General features: G+C 41.3%; 1 protein-coding gene across 1 annotated transcript in view; it reads right to left on the bottom strand.

Annotated features, from left to right (window-relative positions):
* The window catches only part of LOC122803969 (arachidonate 12-lipoxygenase, 12R-type-like), a 250,347-nt gene that overhangs the window by 113,409 nt on the left and 124,920 nt on the right, over positions 1–12,018 (bottom strand). The window lies entirely within an intron of this gene.

The raw sequence follows: 12,018 nt of genomic DNA, 5'->3' as shown, positions 1-12,018 counted from the left end.
TCCGTGGGTAACACATGAAACCAAAGGCACAACACACTGCCCAGTCTGCAGATGACCCTGCAGATGAGGATTCCTCATAAACATAGAACTGACATGGCAGGTATTGACTCATGTAGGACAGCCATATCCACACACATATTGTTAAACCAGCATTACTCCAAATGCAGTATAGCAGCACTTACAGTATGTAGTCAGGTCAGGCACATCCCTCCTGTGTGTTGCCCTATTTCCACAGTGTATGCTGTTAGATGTAAATCCCCAGTCCATCTCAGATAGGTTCATAGGTTCATAGGTAGGTACTAGGCTATCGGCCCTAGGGCCCATACAAGCCTAGCCAGAAAATGTACCCTGGCTTTTGCCACCCAAGAAAATTATTTTCCTGTGCCCCTGTCAAGCAGAGCCACAGAAGTGATCCCCGGGGTGAATTTCCCATTTCCCATCCAATCATCAAGATTTTTCTTGAAGAGTGCTAATGAAGAGCTCTGTTTGACATAGATAGGTAGTCTGTTCCAGAGTATGGGAAGTCTCTGGGACAGGAATCTATCAATCCAGCATGTTCTGTTTATTGTGGTGACAAGGTTTAGGTCCCTAGAGCATGTAGCTTGGAGGGATTGGGATTTCTTTAAGTGGAGCATGTCCAGCAGCTCTGGGTTTGACATAGCTTTGTATGTTAGGCAGAGATCACCCCTGAGTAGGAGATATGCGATGGAGTAAAGCTGTAGTTTTTTGAGACGGTCTGCATAGGGCATCTGTTTGAGGCCAGTAATCCTCTTTGTGAGGTATTTCTGTGATCTTTCCAGTTGTTGTACATGTCTTGTGAGGTACATACCAAAACGGGTGCTGTACTCTATAATGGGTCTAATGAGTGATGAGTAGAGGGGAACAATGACCTCTTTTTTTCTGGATGAGAATCCTTTTGTGATGAGATGAGCCACGTAAAAGGATTTTCTGACCACTGTGGCGATGTGATTATCAAAGGAGAGACTACTGTCCACCTGTGTGCCAAGGCCTCTTATCACATTTTCAGCATTAAGTAGACTACCAGCTATGTAGTAGTTCATGGGTACAGAGTTTTTACCAAAGGGGATGACAATACACTTTTTGGCATTGAGCTTCAGGCCATGGCTTTGACACCAGGTATTTGTCTCAGTGAGGCCCTTTTGTAGTTTGCCCACATTGTTAGGTGTTTCGATTATGGCTCCTAGTTTGCAGTCATCTGCAAACTTTGTTAGCCAAAGACCTTCTGTGTTGGTCTGCACTTCAGAGAAGTAGATACCAAACAGGAGAGGACCCAGGACTGAACCCTGTGGTACTCCACTTGCACTGGTCTGATGTCGGATTTGGTATCTGCTACTTTCACAGTGTGGGTTCTGTCCGTGAGCCAGTTGGCAACCCATCTTGTGACATAGGGATTTATACCTAGTTTAGTGAGCTTATCTATAATTCCAGAGTGGGGGATGATGTCAAAAGCCTTGGCGAGATCTAGATAAGCTGTGGGAACCATTTTACCCTAATCTATGGTTTTGGTGACTGCTTCAAATAAGTCAATCAGGTTTAGAAGACATGATCTGCCTTTTACAAATCCAAACTGGGTAGGGTCCAGAGTTTGGAGATTACCAATGTCTTTGTTTATGAGGTCCATGATGATACATTCCATGGCCTTGCAGACCAGGCTCATCAGGCTAATGAGGCGGTAGTTCCTGGGGTCTGTAGTGGCTCCCCCTTTGTGGAGTGGGATAACCGTCACGGTGCACCATTCACTGGGTACAAAGCCTGAGGTGAGGCTATGATTGAACATGGTACTTAGGTAGGGTGCCAGTTCATTCTGTAGTTTGTGTAGAATGCAGCCTGGGATATTGTCAGGTCCCATGGATGGTGTGTTCTTGGCTTTGGAGAGTGTCTTTTTTACCTGTGCAGCCATGATTATAGGAACTTTGCATTCTTCCGGTATAGAGATGGGCCCTCTAGGGGGTGAGAGGGGGGTAAAGTTAGCACTGAATCTATCTGCTAGGATGTTGGCAATATCATTTGGTTCTGTATATTTAGTGCCATTGTGCTGTAACTCAGAGCAGATCTGAGTGTTCCCATTTAGATTCTTGACATAGCTATAGAATGCTTTGTGGTTGTCTTTAGAGTCAGTGGCAATTTTGTTTTCGTAACTAGCTTTGGAGGATTTTATGAGGGATCTCAGATGCTGTTTGCCTAACAACAGATCTAATTCCTGCTCACAGTGAATGAAAAGGGCCAACACCAACATGCTGTTCCTAGATATTGGATTGTGTTTCCATGCAATTGGCTATGGGAATGTTACCACAGCTGTTCCACATGCAATCAGTTAGGGGAGGGCTGCAATTCGTGCAGAGACCATCAGCTGATCATGAACATTACTTAAAATACACATGCTGCTGCCTAAGCAAAGCAGGTGTAGGTCTCCACATCCACCAGAGACGGAGTGGGAGAGGGATACAGAGGCAAAGACAAGTCAGGGAGGGGTGGGAGAGTAAAACCTAAGCATAAAATAATAAAAGTGATAGAATCAGCTGTGTGTCCGAATGGTTTGAAAAAGCTACATAGCGAAAGCGCTTACCACTTTCTTCCTTTAAGTTAATAAAAGTTTTTGAATCTGAATTCGGATAAAATAATAGAAGAATAAACAAGCAATAATAAAAAACATTGATATATGTTTTTTATATGATTTAATATAACTTGTTTTTAAAAATTATTGTAGAATATATATGTGGTTTATTTAATTTGTTCATTGTCTGCGTGTTTCTTTAAAAGTTGAGTTAAAAGCTGATTAATTTATTAATTTATTGTTTAATTGAATGTAATAAGGTAATTTTTATGCGTATATATATCAGCTTTGTGAATGGTTTTATTATGGTTTGAAAAAGCTACATAGTGAAAGCGCTTACCACATTGTTCCTTTAAGTTAATAAAAGTTTTTGAATCTGAATTCGGATTTTTTTGGAGGAAACTATTCGAAAGAGTTTGTGGTCTGAATAGACACTTGAACTTGTGTTCGATGGACTTTTAAGTGCTTTGTTGGATTGCTTACTTGTGTTTTATCTGAAGGTTTTTGCTCGAACGACTGCCTGGGTGGACTCTGCATAGCTGATTCTATTACTTTTATTATTTTATGGTACTTCTATTCGATCTGTGCAGGTGCCTTTATTTGCCAGTGGTGTTTTTTATTCTTGCTTGTTTATTCTTCTATTATTTTTTACAACACCATGAGCTAACCATGGCGGATTCCCTGGATAATAATGTTGAATTACCTTATAACCCCATTACCGCTCAACCGAAGAAAATGGTACATCCTAGATTACAAAGCTGTGTGACTGCTGACGTCAATCCGCTTCTTGAACTCGAGTTAGTGACGGCCAGCAATGGCGTTTCATTAAGTAACACAGACTTTGAGGATATTAATTCTACTTTATCCTTGATGGAGTCAGAACTGCTGAAACTGAAACGTTTACAGATGCAGCGATGCCATTTTGAGGTCTGCATCCAAAGGAAGGTGATACCTAGGGGTCTTAGGATCCTTAAAATGCCAACTACAGGTAACGCTTACCCAGAACTTTTATTTCATTGGCAGCAACTGAATATAGAACTAAGTATTAATTATATGAAGTTATTAAATGAATTTTTCTGCCAGAAGAAAGTAAATTACAAGAGGCAATAGAGAGGAAACAGCACGATTTGTTTAGTCGATATCAATCTAGCGTTATTAATCCATTGCTGGACCGTTTATTGGACTCTGTATGTTTATATGAAAAAAGACTCTTGGAACAGAAAAAAACATAAATTGTCAAGAGACTTATATGATTTTGGGAACGGCCATGTCTTCACTTGGCCTAGAAATGTTAGAAATGGACATGATAGGCCTTTTTATCTTCGCAGTAACAATATGAATGTGTCTAGTAATGTTGTTAACAATAATAATGATACAGGTGAAGTTAGTGATCAGAATTGACTACCTACAAATGTTAACAGAGTTAACCCAAATGGGTCAATTAGTGTTATTACTGGAGATTGTGTGCCTATATCTACTGTAGAAGCTGTTGTTTCTGCTAATGTTCCTGCTCCAGTTAATTCTAATACAGGTAGTGTGTCTAGTGATACTGCTTTGATGCCAACTAACACTCAAGTTAATATAACTAATACAGTCAATAAAGAAAAGGTTAAGAATAATGTTAGTGAGTTAGTGGTTCGTAGTAAGACCACTTTTTCACATGGTAGTAGTGCTAGTCCTGACATACATAATCCTTTCCCCATAGCCGAAACCTCTGCCAGGGGGAGAAATCACTCAATGAGCAGAGGGAGACAGAAAAGAAAGGCTACGGGGATGGATATGAAAGAACCAACTATAAAGAAAATGTGGGAGAGGATGACTTAGTATGGACCCTCTCCCACAGACCTCTCAATAAGTTTAAAATGGAGGTTTTGAAATAGGGCCTTTCGTTTATTCCATCTAAAGTTAGTAATGTTACTGAAACAGTCCTTGATGTTAAATTATTTGTTAGAAATGTACAATTGAAAATGTTGTATGCAAATAATGAAACAAGGACAACAGAGGAATATTTTAGGAGACCTAGTACCTTTGTACCTACTCTACATCCCTTGTTAGATACTTTCAGTAAAATTGTTGAAAAGGATTTGTTTAAAATGAAGGATGATAGACAAGTTATTCTTAATAAGCGTAATTTTACACCAAGACACTTTAAAGCATTACAGAATCTGAGGAATGACAGAAACATCTCTATTAGACCAGCAGATAAAGGTGGCCCTATAGTTATAATGGATAAGGTGTCATATAACAAGAGTATGTTTGAGATGTTGAATGACACACATTATTATGAATCTATGCATATAACTAGAGCCCAAGAGCATATTTTAAGGGTACACAATGTTTTGGATGAGTTGTATAAGAAAGAAATTATTGACTTAAATATGTATAATTTTTTGTTTACTGATACACCAACTATTCTGATGATCCAAGGGTTACCGAAAGTACATAAAGACCCAGCTGCCCCTCCAATGAGACCAATTGTGTCGGGTCAAGGGTGAGTTACAGAACCCTTATCAGTTTTTATTGAGAAGGTGTTAAGACCTATAGTGAACTCAAATATTTTTATTTTGAGAGATTCTAAACAGTTTTTATTAGACTTTTATGGTGAGACTATAAACTTAAAGGATACTCATATAATTACTATGGTGACCATGGATGTTAACTCATTGTTTACAAACATACCTAATGATATAGGAATTAGGAGTATCAGATTATACCTTGACAAACATTCTAATTTGTCAGAGAATAGGAGAGATCTTATCTGTTTATTCCTTAAACTGGTGTTGGAAAATAATATCTTCTTTGAAGAACGCTTATACTTACAAAAAGATGGCGTAGCTATGGGCACTTCATGTGCCAATGGCTACGCCAATCTAGTAATGGCATTATGGGAAGAAGAAAGACTTTTTCACCTTGAAATGTTTCAAAGATTTGTCTGTTTTTATAGACGATTTGTAGATGATTTGTTCTTCCTTTGGGTTGGTTCAGCAGATGATTTGAGTAGATTTTATAGAGAGATGAACTCATCAACTTCATTTTTAAAATTTACCATGACTAGTTCTAAGGACAGTATAGCTTTTTTAGATGTATGTATACAGCGTTTATGGAATGGGGATTTTAATACTGGGGTGCACAGGAAAAATTGTTATAAGAATACACTGTTGCATAGAAGCAGTATGCACCATCAGCATATTTTCACTAACATTATAAAAGGGCAAGCCATAAGAGCGTCTAGGTTAAACCCCTTACAGAGTAATTATGAAGCTGAGTTAGAAGTTTTGAATAAGAGGTTACTAGCACGTAATTACAAATATGTAGAAGTAGAGGAATGCTTTTTGAGTGTATGTCAAGAAAGGGAAAATAAAGCATGTCCTTACTTCTCAGATAAAGGTAGAAGTTACTAGAAAGAATTACATAAAGTAGAGAATAGAAATGAAGGGTAGCAGTAGAAAGTAGCCCTATTCTATACTCAGGATATAAAGTCAGTTAAGGATGTGTTTAGTAGACATTGGGATATTTTAACAACTAATCCTGACATTAAGGAACGAGTGGGTGAATACCCTCGATTTATATATAAAAATAAAAAGAATTTACACAGATTATCATGTAGTAAATGTAATTTTTGTACGTATATCAGTAGTAGTAATTTGTTTGTGCATCCCCTTACTTCTAAAGTTTATACTTTTAATGTTAATGGGTCATGTAATACAGAACATTTAGTGTATTTGGCTACCTATTCGGAGTGTAATGCGTTTTATGTAGGTAAAACAGACAGGAAGTTGAAAAATAGAATAAGGGAGCACGTTTACCAATTTAGGATGAAATCCAAAGTCAATGCACTTTCAAAACATGTTTTAAAGGAAGGCTCTACACATTCTTTTAAGTTTATGATTGTACAAATTAATATACCCAGTCAAAGAGGGGGAGATATAAGAAATCGAACTGAACAATTAGAAACAGACTAGATAATCAGACTGCAGACACATAATCCCCCTGGCCTTAATGATAAAATCCCTTTAAAACCTATGTTAAAAGGTAGAAAATTTAAGTATTAAGTATTAAATTTTAAGTATAGGTTTTAATCTATGAAGGCATTTTTTAATGAATTTGATATATGTTTTTTATATGATTTAATATAACTTGTTTTTAAAAATTATTGTAGAATATATATGTGGCTTATTTAATTTGTTCATTGTCTGCGTGTTTCTTTAAAAGTTGAGTTAAAAGCTGATTAATTTATAAATTTTTTGTTTAATTGAATGTAATAAGGTAATTTTTATGCGTGTGTGTGTGTGTGTGTGTGTGTGTGTGTGTGTGTGTGTGTGTGTGTGTGTGTGTGTATATATATATATATATATATATATATATATATATATATATATATCAGCTTTGTGAATGGTTTTATTATGGTTTGAAAAAGCTACATAGCGAAAGCGCTTACCACATTGTTCCTTTAAGTTAATAAAAGTTTTTGAATCTGAATTCAGATTTTTTTGGAGGAAACTATTCGAAAGAGTTTGTGGTCTGAATAGACACTTGAACTTGTGTTCGATGGACTTTTAAGTGCTTTGTTGGATTGCTTACTTGTGTTTTATCTGAAGGTTTTTGCTCGAACGACTGCCTGGGTGGACTCTGCACAGCTGATTCTATTACTTTTATTATTTTATGGTACCTCTATTCGATATGTGCAGGTGCCTTTATTTGCCAGTGGTGTTTTTTATTATTGCTTGTTTAAAACCTAAGCATGTTTGTGTCACACACATACCAGCATGGGGTATCAAACCCCTGATGACTGTGTAGTGCTACCACAGTTCTATGCAGTTATTGGATGCACCACATGGGTTACTTGCTGTGGAGCCCTCAGAACATATATGTGATGGTGACTGACATCTGCAGTAAGGATACGGTAGCTATACGGTAGGTGACGTACATGTGCCTATCCACATGAACAGGTGCCACCGTCAACACAGCCACACTATCACAGGAATGCACACACATTGACACACTTAGCAGGGCCAGGATTAAAAGTCATCAGTAGTGAGATTTCCACAACACATCACTGTGCAGGTATCACATGCACCACATGGGTCATACGAAGGTTGTATGGGCAAAGGGTATGGGGAGGTGTCTGACATCAGACAGCATGCTTCAGTATGCCAGTGGGGATTGTAGTGAGTGTGGATGTCAACATATGCACCATACACCACACACACACACACACACACACACACACACACACACACACACACACACACACACACACACACACACACACAAACACACATTGCCAGTACTGACATGCACGAGTGCATGTCTGCACGGGTGTGTGGTGGTCAATTTTGCCAGATGGCTATATAAGGCTAGGTGATGGATATGCCTTGGCAGTAGGCCACATGACAATGGTCTGCAATGTGGCTCAGGGCTGTGGTTTCTGCATTTTCCCACACAGGTGGGTATTGTATCCCCATCCAGTCACCTGGGTGACTATTGTGTGTGGCCAATGCTGTGGATCACTTGCCATGTACGTGTTCCTTAGTCCATGACATGGACGGTATCTGGGATGTGCACACCTCCCACATGTATGTACAGTGGCATGTGGAACTGTACCTGGGGTTTCTGGCCCATGTTGTGTTCACAGATTATCATCAGCTGTGCCAGTCTTGCCTACCTGTGGTGGGAACAGGTAATGGGCAGCAGGTTTAACCTGCACCTACATTGATAGCATGCTAACAGCATTCCTCGGTGTCAGTGGCATCTGTCCATACAGGGCATGTTGTCAGGCATGGTATGTCCTTTGTGGGTCACGTGATGGCACCACAGGTGTTGTAGGTGTCCATTTTGGAACATGGGGAGGGTGCACTTTTTGCATGTACGTTGATACTAGACAGATGGACAGGGTGCCATGCCCTCTGTAGCCCACTGCTATCATTCCATAGTTGCTATCAGTGACCAATGTGCAGTGTACTACCCACATATTGGCTGTTGCCTAGGCATGTATGTGTGTGTATGATACATGGGTTGAGAGTGTGCTCTGGGTAATACTGGGGTTGCTAACTGTCATTGCCTGGCCTTGATGTCACATGTGTGGGTATGGCTTTGCACCCCAGTCTCCCAGCTATTTCACATCTGTTATCCCTGTATGGTGGACATTGTGATATATAGTAGGGCCACTCCACATTGGCCACAGGTGTTGCACACTCACATCCACCTTCTCAGAGGATATGAGTTACAAACACACACACACCTGTCATGTCTGGGAGTAAAACCCCTACCTAATTAGTTTATTACACTACAACATCATAGTACATGCCATGGAGATTACTGGAGTACTACTTCCCCAAAGGTGTATATCACATTGGATGACAGCAGGATTGCCAAAGTAGGACATTCAAGTTGTAGTGAGTGTGACTAGCCTAAAATGCATTGCTCCCTACACAGAGAGGGACACACACACAAAACACCCACAACCAACATGTGTGGGTATAGAACCCCTAACAGGTGTAGATCATACTGCAGCATGGAACTGTTTTAGGATGCACCACAGGGATTATTGGAGAGCTCGTTCCCCAAAGGTGTATTTCACAATGAATGACATCAGCAGGATTGCCAAAGTAGGACATTCACATTGTAGTGAATGTGACTAGCCTATAATGCATTGCTCCATACACAAACATTCAAACACACACAAAACATCCTGAACTGTCATGGGTGGGGATGGAACCTTATCACAGCTCTAAATTACACTACAGCAGTATGCAGTTACAGCATGCACTACAGAGATTACTGGGCTGCACCCTTACCAAAGGTGTATTTCTAGGTAGATGACATCAGCAGCCTTGCCAAAGTTGAGCATTTGAATTGTTGTCAGTGTGACTACCCTAAAAAGCATTGCTCTCTACACAGTTAAAGACAGACAGACAGACAGACAGACACACACACACACACACACACACACACACACACACACACACACACACACACACACACACACACACACACACACACTTGCCAAGTCAGGGATTGGAACTCCTACCCAATTAGTTTATTATACTACAGCAGTACACAGTTATGGGACATGCTACAGAGATTACTGGACTACAACTCTCCCAAAGGTGTATTTCAGATTGGATGACCTCAGCAGGCTTGTCATAGTATGGCTATGGGGAGGGCAGTGTGTGTGCATGGGCCATAACCCATTCATCTAGGGATTGACACACCACATGCGGGCACACACAGGGTCATATTTCACAGGTACATGTATACAGGTGCTAGATGACTACTTCCTTGTTTCTTGTACAGTCATGTTGCACAGCTGGCACGTGCACCACATAGTCTGTCATTCTGACAGACACTGGTGGCTAGTATCTGCAGTGAGTGACATCTGCACCTCATGTGTTTGGGGCCCTTTGGCTGTGTGCTGGGTGGTAAGGCCTGGATGGCTCCTTGTCACAGTCACCCTCTTCCACGCATCTATGTCCATCTACCTTTGGCTTATTATAGTGTGTTGTCCTTACATATGTGTCTGTATTCCTATCCACTGTGTATGCAAGGCATGAGTAGTGCATACTGAGTGTCTGCACTAACAACTGTGACTGCATTTTATGTCTAGTCCACTGGTGTTTGCAGACATGGCCTTCATGTGTTCAAGTGTGTGAGCATGCCCAGTATGACCTTTCATTATGTTGTTGACTGACGTTGCCTTCATTTCTCTCTGTGTGAGCATGCCCAATATGGCCGTCTGAACTGCATGTGTGGATCGAGTCCCGGTAGTTTGTACTGCAGTGCTGACCTTTGTGTTGTACACCAACAGGTAGCATGCTATCTCTGCAGGGTATCCATCAGTCATTTCACATTGACTGTTACTACATTTCTGCATAGCAGGGCGGGCACACCTGACTGTTTCTACATTTCTGTACAGGATTGGGGGGAAACCTGACTGTAACTATATTTCTGCATAGGATGGGAGGCACACTTTACTATTTCTACATTTCTACACAGGATTGGGGGGCACACCTGACTGTTACTATATTTCTACATAGGATGGGGGGCACACCTGACTATTTCTACAGTTCTACACAAGACTGGGGGGGGGCACACCTGACTGTTACTATATTTCTACATAGGATGGGGAGCACACCTGACTATTTTTACATTTCTACACAGAGTTGGGGGGCACACCTGACTGTTACTATATTTCTACATAGGATGGGGGCACATCTGACTATTTCTACATTTCTGCACAGAGTTGGGGGGCACACCTGACTATTGTACATTTCTGCACAGAGTTGGGGGGCACACCTGACTGTTACTATATTTCTACATAGGATAGGGGGCACACCTGACTGTTTCTACATTTCTACATAGGATTGAGGGTGTACACCTAACTGTTACTATATTTCTACATAGGATGGGGGGGCACACCTGACTATTTCTACATTTCTATACAGGATTGGGGGGCACACCTGACTGTTACTATATTTCTACGTAGGATGGGGGGCACACCTGACACTTGTACACATTTGCTAGGACTGTACTGGCATGTTGGGTACTCCATTTCAGTCTGTAGTCTTACCTATTGTGCTGGCTAGAGGCATACCAGTGTGCTACAGATCTTAGCTTTTAATTACCTACACATTAGTTTCTGACATCCTATCCTTTGGAACTGACATCCTACTGCCTGACCTGCTGTAGTCTGTCTGTGTAGGCCTGGGGGGAGAGGTTACCCTTAGGCCTCATTCAGAGACTATCACACAGCCTTTGTTTGTGGTTGACTACACCTGTCCTGCTGGCTGTGACTGTTGTTGGTTATGTGACCCCCCCCCGACTGGCATGTGTGAGTCACTTACCTTGTGGGTGTCTCAGTATTGAGGGTGGTGCTGCAGGGCTGCCTATGTCAGATGCACACAGTACACTCCCTACACATGGTTAGGCACAGGTAGTGTAAAGTTTGGCATCCCTTTTACTGTATGTGAGAGTCGGAAAGAGTTGTTATTCCCTGGGTCCCTCCTGTGTCAGTGTATGTGCTATGCATTGCCTCTTTGCCAAGGCCAGGGCATACTGGGCACACCTCCTTCTGCCTACTGGGACAGGCTCAGGTTGTTCCTCCTCCAAGTCACTCTGTGCCTGTGCAGGCCTTGGCAAAGGTGGGGGGCTGTGTGTCCCTGCCCCATGCTGTTCTTGCTGCAGCTGTTTCCACAGGATCATATTGTGTAGCATGGCTCATACAAGCACGATTTGGGTACATGTAGCTGGTGAGTACTGCAAGGCCCCACCAGATGTGTCCATGCACCAGAACTGTGACTTGAGCATCCCAAACACATGGTCTACTTTAATTCTGGTCTGTGTGTGTGCCTCATTATGGAGTTCTTGTTTGGGTGTGTGCGTGCATTTCTGATGGGTGTCATCAGCTATGGCTCCAGTGCGTATCCAGCATCCCCCACTAGGTG

The sequence above is a fragment of the Protopterus annectens genome, chromosome 6.part0 (genome assembly GCF_019279795.1).
Source record: "Protopterus annectens isolate FY-2018-M chromosome 6.part0, PAN1.0, whole genome shotgun sequence".
Classification (NCBI taxonomy): Eukaryota; Metazoa; Chordata; order Ceratodontiformes; family Protopteridae; genus Protopterus; species Protopterus annectens.
This window is presented reverse-complemented; position numbering and strand designations above follow the sequence as displayed.